Source organism: Chamaea fasciata, unplaced genomic scaffold (assembly GCF_029207755.1).
Source record: "Chamaea fasciata isolate MVZ Bird 193981 ecotype frontalis unplaced genomic scaffold, bChaFas1.0.hap1 SCAF_8, whole genome shotgun sequence".
Lineage (NCBI taxonomy): Eukaryota > Metazoa > Chordata > Aves > Passeriformes > Sylviidae > Chamaea > Chamaea fasciata.
The window spans coordinates 14440252-14452949 of record NW_027094093.1 but is presented as its reverse complement, the minus strand read 5'-3'; the positions used below and the strand labels follow the sequence as shown (position 1 = coordinate 14452949).

The 12698-nt window shown below is 41.8% G+C and overlaps 1 protein-coding gene across 2 annotated transcripts in view; it reads right to left on the bottom strand.

Annotated features, from left to right (window-relative positions):
- Positions 1-9855, bottom strand: part of RAPH1 (Ras association (RalGDS/AF-6) and pleckstrin homology domains 1) — an 87212-nt gene extending 77357 nt beyond the window's left edge. For both annotated transcript variants that reach the window (XM_066189753.1, XM_066189755.1), the window contains exon 1: positions 9514-9855. The gene's annotated coding sequence lies outside the window, so the exon portion shown is untranslated. The remainder of the gene's footprint in view (positions 1-9513) is intronic.
- Between the last annotated feature and the right edge of the window lie 2843 nt (positions 9856-12698).

The window sequence follows — 12698 nt, the reverse complement described above, 5'->3', positions numbered from 1 at the left end:
AATTTGAAAGTATACATTTCACAAGAATTCCTGGAAAGCATTCATCATCAGAAGTACTAAATAATAAGGAATAATTTAAAAAGTGAAAGATAATACCATAACTAGCCTTATGTAGTACACTCAGATCAGTCTTTAGGCCATCAAGCAAGCAGCAACAGGTTCAATTTAAACTCCTCCCATGACAAGGACAGCAAGACAGCATGTACATTAAATCAAAGTAATTTGCATCAAGTGCATGTTTTTTTCCTATACTATGTGTATTTTAAATCTAAAGGCCACACAAAGCCAACATACTTTTAAACGATCTAGAAAAATAATAAACACATAAAATCACTTCCTAAGCTTTCACACCTCACAGCCTATCCAAGCTAACTTCCTACATGGTACCTGTAAATGTATTAACTACCTGATCCTTCAGGAGAAGGAGGATTGACCTCTCTGAAAAAAGAGTGGCACCCACGTCATCACAGTTCAAAACGAAACACCACTGATGTTGAAAGTGCATAGTCTGAAAATTTGTTTACTCTGTCCTGGACTTTCAACTCCAGAATACATGCCAGTCATGCCAGAAATACTCCATTTCAGTTGATAAAAGATAATTTAAGATCCATTTTACAGTAGTAATAACTAATCCCAAGGGCTTTTTTCTTTTTATTACTTGTTGGTTGTGAGAACCTTCTGAAGTTTTTGCACACACTGGAGCTGAACAGATACACAGTATCAAAACAGAAAGTTTCATTCAAGCTAATTACAAGGACAGCGCTTTTGGGGGTTTGCTTTCTCTTTTATTTTTAACTAGAATATCTCTGATTTTCACTAACTGGGATAGGAGGCACAGAAGGTTAAGCTGAATGCTGCAGGATCAGCTGGACAGCAGTTAACAGAGCATTCTTCATAAAGACATTGTATGTTTTACTTTAACAATTGGGATGTGGATATGGGGTTCCTCTTGAAAATTTCACTCATTTCTGTTTCCATTTTCTGCTCTGCAAGCTGCTAGAAAGGAAAAAAACACTCCCACTTTTTAATGGGATCCTCCTCCTTCCATGTAATTGGTGAAATTGAGAGTTCTCACTTTTGCTGTGCTTCTTAGAAAGTATCTCCGAGGTCTCTAATCCAGAACAACTGAACATTTCTTCATGAAAATAATTCTTTCCTTCTACGCTAGGCAGGAATTTATTTGTGGCACTCACATCAATCTGACGAACAGCCTTTCAGTTCCACAAAACTGATCATATCACTAAGTTACTTATTAACAGACACAACAGAGTAGAGGTGAAAGAAAAAGCGATCTTCTCTTACCCAGCTACAGCAGAACTGCTCTCCTGACCCGTGACACACTCAGAGGCGGACACAGTTTCAGCTTTGCAAGGTTACTAGCGAACTGAAAACTACTGACTTCTCTCCTCCACCCCTAAATAAAATGCCCCCATTTAATAGATAGAAGAACTATCCACTAGAAGACACAACTACTGTTGACTAAACTCCAGAGTATCAGAAACGTGCACTGACACACACAACTTGCAGAACACTGCTCCAGGAACAGTGTGCAACCACCCATGTTTCTGCCAAAGCCAATCAGACCCACATGTTCGAGTAAAAGGTCATGCTCTTGAGTCATGCATTAAAGATCTAAGTGACAACTTCCTTCAAGAACAGAGATTTGTATGGCACTTTTATTTAAAAGCTTAGAACAACCTTAAGAGATTTCTCATGATGGGAAGTCTTTTTAAAATGCACTACAAACCACATTTGTGCTAAGCCATTAATCACTTGTGAAGAAGAATGATTACTGACACCTTGGAAGTCCAAACTTGCATTGGTATATTCAAACAAATTCTAACAATCATTAACTCAATTTTAAGTGGTGAAACAAGTTCACAGTGATCCTTCAAGAACGGAAGAGGGCAAGAAGCAAACTTAGTAAGGTAAGGATAAGTAGCTGTTCAGCATGTTTGGGGATTTTGTGTGTGTTTTCCTTACATCTAGACTCCAGTGACCTTTATATAAACAAAATCAACTCATGCATGGTTTAGTGGTGGACTTGGCAGTACTAAGTTAAAGGCTGGACTTGATCTCAAAGGTCTTTTCCAACCTAAACGATTCTATGATTCTATAAATAAAGACAGCTTGGAATGCTTGGCTTCTGGCATAGAATCAAAAATCCTATGCAAGATGCCTCATCACTATACAGGCATGAACCAAGCAAGTCAGGATGAAATCAAGAACAACCCAACATGAGCGAGAAATTGCTGAGGAACAGCCAACAGTGCAACACCAAAGACTGAGGCTTTAAGTCCAGACACAATCCATAAGTATGGTACCTCCCACAGAACAACCGTGAGAAATCTCCCTGGGCAGTGAATGCTGTCGTTGCTTCTGCAGGACTCTACAGTAGATATTGCATTTATTTTACATAGGGTGTCTTGTTCTTGTAGACACAGAATCTCAGAGTTAACACAATTTAAGAACTTGAGGTCTTATCTTCTTGTACTCTCTGGCAACAATATGAGAAAACCAGAGGGAACACTGTCATACTCATAATGAAATTGTTTCACATTTGTTAGAATACTTTTCTTACCTAATTCAATATTTCTTGTTATAAATTATAAAAGAGTAACAAGCAATGAACTTCAACAAAAGCAGAAAAAAATCCCATGGGATTAAAATTAAGGCAATTAGTATGCAAGCAGAGTATTTCTGCAAAGCTAATAGGCTTCCCATGCCAATATCACCTCTGGAAGATCATCATTAGGCTGCAAAAACCAGTCTTGCTCCTAAGGTGTTTGAAAGCTTGCTGAAAACTTACTATTTTCAACACTGAGCTAGAACCCAGCCCAGTTTTGTAAAGCAGCTTGTCTAAATAAGAATAGATAAAATTAGTCATCTAGATACGAAAATGAAATTATTTTCAAAATCATGGTGCAAATTATTTCCTACAACAAATTCTGAAAGCCTGGACAGATCCCTTTTCATACTCGTAACATGGAACGACCAACCTGGAAGGGACCAACCTGGAAGGGACCTTGTTCTTATTTTTCAAAATGCCTTTACATCCCAGAAGTAAAAAACCCTTGAATTCTGCAAAACAATATATAATCATGGTCTAGGAAGATGGATTGAAGGATGCAGCTTCTTTTCTTTCAGCAGTTCCCAACACATCACCTCTTCAATTTTATCATTTTGGCACACTGTGAATTATGCTGTTAATTGGATCACAGAATTCATATGGATTTAATATTGCCCACCTCTGTTTTTTTAAAGAGTATTTTTAATGCACAATAGTTTAGTGATCTCTAAAGCAACCTAAGCATAATTCTGTCAAGAAAAGTGTAAGCAGAAAATAGTTCTCTAGGCTCCACTGCTTCTCTTCTGCTCTCACTAATCCCATCTCTTTAAGGAACCTACAAGGAAGAAAAAAAAGCCCACTGAGCGAAACAGTTCTTGAGATTGGGTCAGCACTGTCAGAGATGCAGAGACTACTCCAGGCTTAGCAAATTCATCTGTACAGAGATTAATGACTAGAACAAGCATATAAACAACACATGGGGAACTTTACTTCTTTCAAAGGACCTGCAACATTTGTTTTGCTAATGCTATCTTCCACAGCAACTCCAAGCCTGTGGTGACATCACATCTTTTCAATACTAGTGAACCACAGGGGCCAATTCAGCAACTTCACAGTTAAACAAAAGAGTACCTTTCCAAACCACAGGACTTTTGACAGAGAAAAATCTGTCAAACATAGTTGCAATATACTTTCCCAGTGATTAAACCAATCAAATCACCACTTTAGACAGAATATTTTACCATAATAATCAATTGAACTATTTAACAGAAATCTAGACATCAAAAAAGCACTAGGCTTTTTTCACCACTGATTGAAACAATACATTTGGGTAAAACTGTCTTAGCATAATATCTAAATTGCAGAATAATAAAATTCTACATACACAAAAGAAGCCACATTATTAATCCTATGTTGTAAAATTAGCATTTTTCACATTATGCAGTAACTTACTCAACATTTACTGTTGCACTTAGCAGGCAATTTAATTACATATATTGAAAGGATTTAACTGTAAAGGTGATATCAAAGTGAGAATTTAACCACTTGAGATGGGACTATTTTATCATCAATGCTTGATACATACTCACTACTTGCACTTCTAACACTAATCAATGATACAGCCTTTAAAATACAATTTAACAAGCAGATAATGCAAATTTGCCTATTACAATTTAAGTAAGGTTCAAAATTAAGTCTTTTGGACACTTCTGAAAACGTTTTTCCTTTGACCATGACCAACTGGATTTCAGAAAACAAAGTGCAAGTTTGCACAGAATAATCCCTGATGGTTCTTCCTCAAAGAACCAGCAGAATTTTTCACAAGTCATTGACACACAACTGCACAACCGCAGTGGATGCTGCTAGCTCCACAACAGTTTCAGTTTGGGGGAGCAATTTTACCAGGCATCTATAACCAAGTTCAAACATTAAGGCCATGATGACATAGAGAAAACTACCTTTTCTGCGCTACAGATGGCTGTTCTTAAGGCAGAAAAGTGGGAACATGATGAGAGAATTTGCATCAAGACGAAATCTACACATGTTTCAAGCAACAAGCTCTACTTGGAGCTTTTCTTTAGGGAGCAAACTGTTTCTCCCTACTGGAAGAGCCAAGAAAGCAACAATTAAAGTAACTACAAGAAGTACCTTACTGCATATCTTGATTGTAAGCACAGCACAGTTCCACTTTTTAAAAATTTACTTTAACCAGGACAAAAAGATGTCAGGAATACCAAATGTGCCACCAACTCAGCAAACTGCTCTGGGAAAAGGGAAGGACAATGAAACAATCACTGCGCCAGCAAAGGACCCTATGCCAGCAGAAGGCAGTGGACTTCAGCTCCCACCATCATATGAACACAAGTTTCTGCCAGGCCCCCTACAGTTGCTCCCAAAGATTTCTGAGGGGTGACGTTATCAGAGAGGATGAAGGATGCCAATGACCTTCCCTCCAGCTCCTTTCTGCATGTATGTTTTAGGCACCATATTTTCCAACTTCAGACCTACATTTGAGAAAAATGGTCAGGTTCTATATATAACGTCTCCAAGACTTTTTTACATGGAAGTCCAATACTGACACAAGTAATAAAACTTAGCAGTCACAAAACTGGAGACTGATGTCACTTCTTGCTCCTGTTTCTTCCTCATCCTGATCTGCTAGAAATCAGCTATTCTGTTGTAATAAACAGTAGGAAACAGTAAGGTGTTTGTATGTGAACACAGCTTGGCATTCCAAACACTTGACAGGGTACTGACACCCTCACACTGTACATGACCATTTCAGCAGATGTCAAATACAAAAATTAGAACAACACAGTGTTAACAGTGCAATAAGGGATGAAAATTCGGATAATTTTCACAGAAGATGAGAACAATCTATATTCAGTTTACCACTTATGCTATGCAAGATCAGTGCATTTTTACCAGCAACCTGAGTTCTTGAACACTATAATATTTACTTAAGTAAATATAACAGTTTTACTACTGTGGATAGTAACTCCCTCACCAGACTCCCCATAATAGTTTTGTGTAAGAACTTTCACCTTACACACTGCTGTCTTGAAAAGATCAGAGGCAATGAAGATTGGATCACCTCTTTGATAGCATTTGTTTAAATTATTTTGATCAATTTTTGAGACTAGAAATTCAGCAACGAGTAAAAACTTACATTCTGTGACTATTTTTATATCATCCCTGGAATTCCTTCCCCAACCCCAGGCCTCCCTCCCCCCACACCCCCTAAAATCCAACTAACTCATTATGACACAAGATGACAACAAATTATTTTCCTAATATTTATTGTCAGGACAGTTTCAAATCCTCATGTACATCATCTTCCTCCGTACAATACAAGTACAGCGACAGCTCACAGACCAAGACATTTCAAGAGCTCTACACTAACAGCTGGATTTTAAAAAACAAGTTCAACAAACAATCTATTTAACATCTTACATGAAACATTTCCACTAAAGCAGGACATAGCAAATAACTAAAGTTTCGACTTGGAACAAAACAGAGAAGTAACTTTAATTCATTAAAACGTCAGAAAATATCAGTCAATATATCTAGATCAAGTTGCATAAAAATATTCTGCGGACACTTTTCTTAGTCTTTATATAATTTTCCTATATGAAGGATTATAAGCAACCTTTATCATTATTGAATTTTAGTTTTTTCTCAAAGGGACTCATTTGTTTACTTGGGTAGTTATTACTAATTTCTAGTAATAACATGTAAAAACTAACATGCCATTTTCAATGGACACTTTTTTAAAGCGATGATAACATTTGTAGATTAACAAGAGACACTTAAATCCTTTGCTAATCTCAAGAATAACTATAAGGGGCAAGTATAGTGCAAGTTTCTTTCTGACAATTACCTAACTTTGTAGACATTCCTAAAGGTAGAAAACATTCCATGACTGTCAATTATCAAAGATGTTTTTTGAATTCTTAAGAGGACTTACTCAATATTTTGTTTCATAATTTACATTTTCTGAAACAAAATTAACACTTCACATAGAAATGGGTTAAACTTGACTAGTCAGCAGTCTGCTGTCATTTCAATGTATTATTAACCCTTAGCAATAGAAGAGCTCTGGATCACACCTTTTTATAAGGCTTGTTCATCTGGCATTGCCTGATTCAGCTGTAAACCAACACATTTTCTTCTAGCAATTGCAGAGAAAGAGTGTGAAACGTGACCACATGGCTAATTGTTGAGGCCAGAAACAGAAATTGGACATTTCTGGCTTTGGTAAGTGTTTGTAACAAGTTCGAGATTTAATCAGCAGGATCCTCAGTAGGAACAGATGTTAACGGGTAGTTGTGAAGTACATTATTTCAGTTCTACTTGAAAATTCCTTAACAAAACTATTGTTTAACTAACAGAAAAGGCAGAGTGTGATTATTTTGCAACTTTGGCTTCATTTGTAACACAAGTGATTTGGATTCTTCCTTTATTAAGAAGGTGATGCAAATTACTTAATAGCTGAGATCTTCAGTACTATTCTTCCTAGTATTTACCTAACTGGCTTAGTCACTCAGATTTAACTCTGCTCCACTTTGATAGGTTTTCACTTCCCTCTCCAGTGACTGAAAAACATTTGAAGAAGGAAGGCAAGTATGACCAGTAAAGATGAGACTAATGCAGGATAAAGATCTACAATTTAAAGCACAAAGAATTAACTATTTCCACCTAGAAAAGCCAGCTGATTCTATGGAAAACATTAATGCTGAAGGAATAGACAAAGGACTAAATACAAATAAAGAAGCAACTGCTAAAGAAAATCAGTGGTTCAGGGGAAACAAGGCAATACCCATATATTCTGATAGCCAGAACACTGAGACATCCCTTTGAAAAACAAAGCCTCTTAAAACCAACCCCAATGAACCATTACCTGCAAAGAGCATTGCAGCAGCTCCACACAACAATTTAAACCAACAGGTGTTCTCTGTTCCCAGGCTTACTTCACTAAGAAAGGAACAGGCTCCAACACAGAGGAAGCTGAAAACACTTTATGTCAATACACTACTCCACTGTAAAAAAAAACACTTTAAATTCAAACCCAAAGGCAGTAGTCTCAAGACACTATGCAAGGAAGGCAGATTGACCATTATATAAAATCTGTCAGTGTTCTCTTTCACATTATTTTTTTAATACTCTTTCAAGAAATAACCAGCCAGTACACTGTATTTCTTTCCTTAACTGTGGTTTATCTCTTACTAATACCTTTCTCACTGTCACCACATGCTGAGTCAGAGAAGCAGTGGTAGAAGGATGCTTCACTGCATAACATCTGAGTATAAAAATGAAGCCATTTTAAGGAAATAGCTATCTGAAAATTAAAACTATACAAGGTCAATAAATAAATAAATTCCTTAGAGCCACTTACCTTTCTGTTGTAAAAAAGCAAAAAGCTTCTGTAACTGGGATTTATGTACAGGAATTTGTGTATCACCCAGTGATACGAAAAATCACATACTAACTTAGGCGCAGAACCTTTCTGTGTTCCACTATCCACTACACCCACCCAAGAATGATATCAGTGTATTAAATATAGATATGTCTAGATCTTTATGGAACTTATGTGGAAAGTATTCCCTAGATTCTGACCTATACTTTTGTTCTTCAAGATAATTTATCAAGTAACTTGCCTGTTCCTCTAGTTTAACAGGAAACATCTCAGCAGAGAAGAGCTGATTAAAGACAATAAAATTGGAAGATTTGTTGTTCTAGACATTTTGTTTCAATAAACATCTAGAAATAATCAATTAATTCTTCTGCTCTAAGGTGTTTAGCAAGCTAATGTATCCATGTCTAGAGGGCACTAGGCGGAACAGACAAAAAGAGTCAATTCGTTCAAAATGGAATGGGTGTGATCCTACAATCTCACAAAACATTCATCCATCACATGAATGGTCATGTAAAGATATTAGCCATATGAAATAGTTTATATTTGCCAAATGGAGCATACCTGTAATCCGCCAGTAAAAAATAAATTGTACTGCACAGACCACTGTTCATCCCCCTCTAAACACTTATAGCCCAGTAAAAATATAAAATACTAGGAAAAATGATAAAATACAAAGACAGTGTTCAAACATGCAGGTGATCGTTTTCTGCCCCACAAGATAACAAAATCCAAAAGAAAGACAATCTTCCAAAATGAACAGGTAAGTCATTGGCTTCTTAAGACAACCAGCATTAGTGCAGGAGAAAAATAAGTATAGCCATATGAATTTTACAAGGTCATGTGACACTCGTGTATACAGACACTCCTCCTTTCCCTCCCACCATCAATGATTTTCCCCATGCAGAAAAAATAATATACCACTCTCTCAGTTCCATGAAAACCAACGCAGGCATCAAGCTTGCTTGGGAGGCTCTTCGCAAACCAGTCTGCCTTCAGTAAGTCGTATGGCTATAAAGCGAACGGATTTCAGGTCTGGCGTGTGGTTTTTAACCCATCATTCCCTCCTGGGGAACGAGGATTTGCGCGTTTTGTTCCGCGGGTGGCAGCGCGCGCCTCGGCGATGCCCGGCGGGGACCGACTGCCTGCGGCTGCACAGGGTGGAGACTCACCCAGGCTGACATTGTCTGCATGCCACACACTACATCCCTGGCGCATCCCCGCCTCACTTCCCAGCCTCTTCCGAGGCATGCCTCATTCGGGGAAAACCCGGGGGGCACACGCATACAAGAAACCTCCACCAGTCACCAGAGCCTCGCTAGAAAAAAACACCCGATGGTGTCTGGGGCGCGGAGGGGCGCGGGGCACAAGCGCGGGCCGGTAAATGCGCGCCCCTCCCGCACCCCCTCGCTCCGGAGCTCCCGCCCAGCCCCGGCGGTGGCTCGGGGGCCGAGGGGACGCGGCAGGAAACGCGGCTCTGCCACCGCCGCCCCCCAGAAAAGAGAGACACGAAGGCGGCTCCGCCACTCACCTCGCCCCGGCTCCGGGGGAGCCCCGGCGGGCAGCGGCGACGCCCCACAGAACAGAGGGGCGAGGCGCCGAGCTCGCTCCCGCTCGCTGCCGGCGGCGGCACCCGGGTCTGCTCCGCCCGCAGACCCCCTCGGCGGCCGCTGCTGCTGCTGCTGCTCCTCCTGCCGCCACTAATGGTGGCCGCCGATACCGGTTCCTTTCGCCGCTCCCTTCCTTTCCCGTTCCTTGTTTCCGCCGAGCGCGGAACCGCCTCCGCCCGGCGGCCGAGGCGCGTCCCTGCCCAGCAGCGGAGACGCCGCTCCCCACACGCCGCTGCCGCCCCAGCACGGCCGCCGCTCCGGGCTCCCCCCGCCGCTCACTTCCGGCGCGCGGGCCGCGCCTCGCCCCGCCCTGCCGGGACCGGCGCCAGCCGCGGGGGGCGGCGACGGCCCCGCAGCGCCGGAGCGGCCGTTGGGCGCGCGGGGGGCGCTCGGGCACGCGAGCGGCCGTTGGCAGCGCCAGCGGCCGTTGGGCACGCGGGGGACGGTTGGGCGCGCGGAGCCGGTCGATCCCCCGGTGCCGATCCCCGCGGAGCCGGTCGATCCCCCGGTGCCGATCCCCGCGGAGCCCATCGATCCCCCGGTGCCGATCCCCGCGGAGCCCATCGATCCCCCGGTGCCGATCCCCGCGGAGCCGGTCGATCCCCGCGGAGCCGATCCCCGCGGAGCCCATCGATCCCCCGGTGCCGATCCCCGCGGAGCCCATCGATCCCCGCGGAGCCGATCCCCGCGGAGCCCATCGATCCCCCGGTGCCGATCCGCCGGTGCCGATCGATCCCTGCGGTGCCACTGCCCGCTGAGCGGGTCCGCCCGCGCCCGGCGGTGGCCGGCGCGCTCTCGGCGGGCGCTGCCCGCGCTCCAGAGAGCTTGGAGCTGCGGTTTCGTCCGCAGGTAAAGGCGCTGCGGGACGTTCCTTGTTCCGACCGCCGAAGGTTTCTGCTGTCAGCAAATTACCAAATCCTACCGAAATCCTCGGTCGTGTGTCACGCTGACCCCGGGCCAGCCGCGGACCGCGCCGCCTCGGCTGCGCTCTGCCCCGGCAGAGAGTTTGACCCCGTTTCTCATCCTACCACAGCTTCAGGGCCAAGATCACCATGTTTAAAGTTATTTATTAAATGGGATAAACGCATTGCTTGCTACTGCAAGTAGTGCTATAGGAGAGGAGATTGGCTTAAACACAGTTTATTGCCTGGGGGCTCCGAGCTACAGCGCAGGAGAGGTGGCGTCCGCGCTGCCTTCCGCCGGGAACGTGCTTCTCCCCTGGGCTACAACCGCTGGATATTGTGACAGAGCACAGGCATGTTTTACATCAGCGTTTATCTGCCAGTATTTGACAGGCAGAAAACTTCAGTCAGTTGAAGTATAGTATTTTCCATAAATGTGAACAATTATGCAAAATTATGCTTGTTGTTTTACTGCTGTAAGTACTAATTTACCAATGAGATTACAAGGTAGGTCAACAGCAACATGGAGATCTGTTTAAAATACAAGCTAGTACATGGGGAAAATGATTTTCATGTGTACATACAATTAAGTAATTCGAAAAACAAAGTTCACCCATATAATTCTAACATCTAAAACGTTTGCTATATAAGTTCACCTTAACATGTAATCGCTTACAAATTTTGGACAACATAATAAAATATTGCCAATTAACAACATCCTGGACAAGTTAAGATCAAAGTTATGGATGCAGAAATGTATAAATTATCAATATGGAATAAAAATACATGCATTCATCACCAAGAGATTACAGTAGTCTTATGAAGCTGCAAATAAAATATTTTTTATCCAACTGTTCCAAATTTTAGACTGCTGCTGATACGTTGCTTCATAGTTTGTGAAATTTGACAATTAAGAGGTGTCTGGGCTCACATTATTTAATAAAAGTGATAAGTATTTCAGTTTTCAGTGCTGTTCTGCACTTGCTGCATGTCAGCAGTGAGAGTGAACTAGCAGAGACCATGAATCTGATGTTATCAGCACATTTAGACTTCGTCTGCAGGTTGTATTAATCCCACCACACTTTCCTACTGATCCTCCGTGACCCTGAAGGGATTAGAATGACAACACCTCCCCCAGAAGCAGACCTGAGATGGCCGGAGGAAGCACAGGGAGTGCACGGGCAATGCAAGGAGCAACTTGGATGTGCCATGGCCGGGTTCCTTATGGCAGCTGACCCAGAACAGAAGCTCCGCTAAGTCTCACATTCTGCACCACTGCAGCTGAGGATCTGCATGGCCATGGAGTGTGCAAAGCTTCATACCCTCAGCTATGAAATTCTCTCAAAAGGAAAAAGATGCTGCAGCTGACTACTGCAAACTCTGCTTTTGACATGTGGAAATATTATTCCCTTATATCAAACTTGCTAAGTTGTCCCTGAGCCTGAGCAGACAACAGACAACAGTGTTAATTTAATGTAGAGTAGAGATCAGAGCTAGACCATTTTAAGCTTGAGGACCAGACTGGATCTGTGTGCATCCTACAGAATCACTATCCAATTACAGACGTAAGTTACTAATGTAAAATCATCCCCCAGGCCAAGGAAATAGCACACACCTGCAGCAGGCGTTGGGTAAGGTTTTCAAAGTAGTACAAGAAATTTAGTCATACATCTGCCAATGAAATTAACATGTGATGAATTTAAAAAGTAAGTGAAGCCTTCTGAGTAGGTTAAAAGGTCAGCTTAAATGTATATTTGCATTAAAATAAAAAAGGATAAAATGGATAATTTTTTTAATCAGAGCAATAATTCCATGGTTATTGACCCTTTCTTCTCCCTAAATGCTGTCTATCAATCTCAATTTAACTTATAGGTAAGCACTGTTGGCAGCTGAACTTAATTTTGAATACTTCAAAGGTTTTATTTTCTGTACTTAAATAATTCTGAATAACAAAACGTAAATAAGCAAAGGTTACATAGGCTTCTGGATCATTAGGCAGTTGGGAGAATCTCCATTCAGGACACACCAAGTAAGGGCTGGAAATATGAGAGTTCAAAATTAACAAAAAACTCATCTTTATTGATTTGATGGACATAAGAAAACTCAATGACTTGTGCAGTAGAAATTTCACATTTTGGTGAGGACCTGCTGGGTCTGACCCAGACTGTCAATCAAAACTATATGTGCATATATAGGTACATCTA